The sequence below is a fragment of the Apium graveolens genome, chromosome 1 (assembly GCF_009905375.1).
Source record: "Apium graveolens cultivar Ventura chromosome 1, ASM990537v1, whole genome shotgun sequence".
NCBI classification, from domain to species: domain Eukaryota; kingdom Viridiplantae; phylum Streptophyta; class Magnoliopsida; order Apiales; family Apiaceae; genus Apium; species Apium graveolens.
In genome coordinates this window covers 19224185-19227938 of record NC_133647.1, presented here as the reverse complement: position 1 = coordinate 19227938, position 3754 = coordinate 19224185, and the positions used below count along the sequence as shown (strand labels likewise).

The window sequence follows — 3754 nt, the reverse complement described above, 5'->3', positions numbered from 1 at the left end:
ATTCACTTTCAAATTTTTTTCCTCATCTATTAGCATTTTTTTATGTATCAAAGGTACACATTTTATTTTAATTTCAGTTAATTTTGTAAAAATCATTCATAGAATCATTCATAAGATGACTACAAACTAATTGTGAGTATGAATTCATTGTATATGTTGTATTATTTCATATACCCTCTAACCACTTTTATGTTTAGAAATTTCATCTAATATTTTGTTATTTCTTAAATGAGTGTCATGATCAAGTACCCTTATTTACCCCAAATCTTTTTCATGTGCAGTTTAGCTATATCTTTTTAAACTTTAAAGATATCAGGGGAGATATAAAGAAATTCATGCTCTAACCTATTTTATTTTTATGTTTTTATTATTCTCAAAATTAGCCATCTAGTTATGTGAACAATTCTTAACATTAGGAGGAGATATGTTATTTGTGAAGATATTTTTACTTTTCTTTCATTATTTGAGTTAAAATTTATTATTTTGTCTTTTGTTAAATAATATTATAACTTATCTTTTTTTCTTTTATTCCTAAATTTATTTTAAACATAATTTGTTAATTTTATTTATATGTAATGAAAAGAGAAATTAGGCTTGACCTTGAGTGAAAATTTATTATTTTATCTTTTTTTCAAATATCACTACAACAAAATAGCCCAATTACGACGGCGAACTTACGACGGAAAAAAATGTGCGCCCAATTTAACCGTATATCTTTAATGCAGGTAAAATCATTTAGCATTAGGTTTAGCTCCTTTCTTTTTGGATTGTGCTTTGAGCTTCATGGCCTTATCTAACAGGCCTTCATTCACATAGGCACGTATGAGAGCATTGGCTATCCAAATATCATACGTTCTGCAATTAGATTGCAGTCACTGAAACATTTTTCCGCACCTTGAAGATCCTTCAACTTAACTAGCACCTGGATTATATTCAGATAGCTAATATTAGCTGTTTTCGGAAAAGCAAGTCTCAAAGAATGCCAGACATGATAAACTTCAAGCAAATTCCCAGTTCGACCATATAATGTATAAGAAACTGAAAAGCTGACAGATCTTTGCAGGCGTTTCTCTTCTCTAATTCCTTGAGGGCATTCTGGGCCTTCACATTCTGGCCTGCATCAACATAAATTGAAGCTAAATTACTGTATGTAGTCCAATCTATAACAACTCAGCCATCCCTCTTCATTTCATTGATAACCCTCTCAACTCCAGAAATGTCATTGACAGCAGCAAGTGCTCTCAATCTCTCATCCAAACATTGTAAGTGTAAGAATCTGGAATGATGTCACCAGACTTCATTTCTTGGATGATAGCTGGGATCCTCTCTGGTTGGCCTGTATATGCTTATTGTCTTCTAACGTGTCAAATCCATCAATGCAAAATAGATGCAATTAGAATACAAATTGTGTATTGCCATTGTCAGCTGCTATGTTTATTATATTTTACCTGTTTTGGATTTGCATTTCGAGAAGCATTTTGTATTGATAAATTTTCTCGGATCTTAAGAAGTTTACCACATTTTGATAATTTGCCGGAAAGTGCCCGGAATTCGGCTAAATATTTTTTTAAAACCTGGAAATACGAACTTACGACGATTGTTCATCACATATTCCGTCATAAATAGGCCCTAATCTTAAAATACGACATTTTTTCTGTCGGAAATTTCTAACTTACGACGCATTTTTCTGTCGTAAAATTATATTTTATCTTATTAAAAGTGGGTCCCGTAAAATAATATCCGACGTATTTTCCGTCAGAAGTACATAACTTACGACGTTATTTTTCATCGTATTTTGGTATCTTACGACGATATATTCCGTCGTAAGTAGATTTATTATTTTATTGAGTATGTGGGCCCCTACTTCCTAACTTGCGACGCAGTTTTATCTTGTGACGAAAATACGAACTTACTACTCGACCAAAAACGACGATTTTTTTCCATCGTAAATGGCTCAATTACGACGATTTCAGTTCAAAAAAAAATGTCGTAAATGGCCAGATTTGTTGTAGTGTATATTACAACTTATCTTTTTTTCCTTATATCTTAAATTTATTGTAAACTTAATTGCGTAATTATGTATATATATATATATATATATATAATGAAAAGAAAAATTAAGCTTGATTTGATTTCATAAAGGAAGATGTCAGTTAGGGACGCTGCATGAATGCACTGAGTAGAGGTTGAGGGGAATAGAGTAAAGGTAAAATGTAATTACTGCTCCAAGGTGGTACCGGGAATGAACTGGTTCAAACACCACCTGGCTACAGGCACAGATGTTACTGGTTGCCCTAATGTACAGTGGCTGAAGAAATGAGAAACAACCTTGCCCAGAACAAAAGGCTGGACCGCTTAAGAAGAGCATTAAATGAGACAGAAGGTCACTTGTTCTATGCTTAGGTTCCTATTGATCAGTCCGACCGGAAGATAGTTGTAGATGTGAAGACATACAAGATAGCTTAAGCAGCCATCTTCCAGGGCATACCAAAGGACATGCTCCTGTCAATCGCAGAGAAGAAGAGTGCCAAAGAAGCCTGGGACTCTCTCAAAGTCATGTGCATAGGTGCAGATTGCGTACAAAGGCAAAAGTCCAAATGCTTAGGGCGGAATTTGAATCAATGAACATGAAGGAGACGCATAATCTTGATGATTTTTGTTTGAGGCTATATGGGTTGTTACTAATATCCGCCCCTTAGGAGAAAAGATGGAGGAAGTTTATATTGTAAAGAAACTTCTTAGGGTTGTACCTTCGAAATATCTCCAGATTACAATCGAGCAGTTTGGAGACATGGAAACTATGTCAGTAGAAGTAGTGGGGCGTCTAAAAGCTCACGAGGAGATACTTCATGGTCAATCCGAAAATACTAGTGGACACCTTGTACTGAAGGAGGAAGAATGGTCCAAACGAACCAACAACAAAGTGAATGTCAGAGGTAGAGGTGGCTTTGGTTTTAATAACCGTGGCAGAGGAAGGACCAACTATAGAGCCAATACAAGTAGTAAAGCCCGCCAAAACCAGGCAGAAGAAGGAAGCGACAACAACACATCGGGTCGAGATCGTAGCAAGGTCAAATGCTATAATTGTAATGCCTATGGGCATTATGCATCGGAATGCAGGAAGCCTCGACGTGAAAGGGAGTGGTGCAGTGACAAAGAGGACAAACCAGAGGCTAACTTAACTCAGATAAAGAATGATGAACCAGCCTTGTTATTGAGTGAGTATGAAGAAGTATAAGGGGCAGCGCTGCTACTAAATGAGGAAGGTGTAACTCCAAGGTTGGGCACTGAGATTGAGAGTGGAAAGGCGTCAAATGTGTGGTATCTGGACAATGAGACCAACAACCACATGACAGGGGTTAAGTCAATGTTTTCAGTACTAGACGAAAGCATAACAGGGCAAGTAAAATTCGGTAATGGATCCAGTGTCAACATCAGAGGAAGGGGAACAATTGTTTTAAAATGCAAGAATGGAGAATTTCACAAACTGAACAAGGTATATCTTATCCCTAATCTCTACAATAACATAATTAGTTTGGGACAGTTGTCCGAAGAAGGTAACAAAGTAACACTGAATGGTGAGTTTTTGTGGGAACATGATAATGTCAGAAAATTATTGGTGAAAGTGAACCGCACCTCGAATATATTGTACAAAATTTTACTTAATGATGAAGCAAATAAATGTCCACTACCAAGTGCATAGGAGAGTGCGTGGTTGTGGCATACAAGGTTGGGGCATGTGAACTTTCTAGCC

General features: G+C 36.0%; 1 pseudogene; it reads right to left on the bottom strand.

Moving 5' to 3' along the window:
• Positions 1 to 727: 727 nt before the first annotated feature.
• Positions 728 to 2558, bottom strand: LOC141720173 (large ribosomal subunit protein mL101 (rPPR4)-like; annotated as a pseudogene).
• Between the last annotated feature and the right edge of the window lie 1196 nt (positions 2559 to 3754).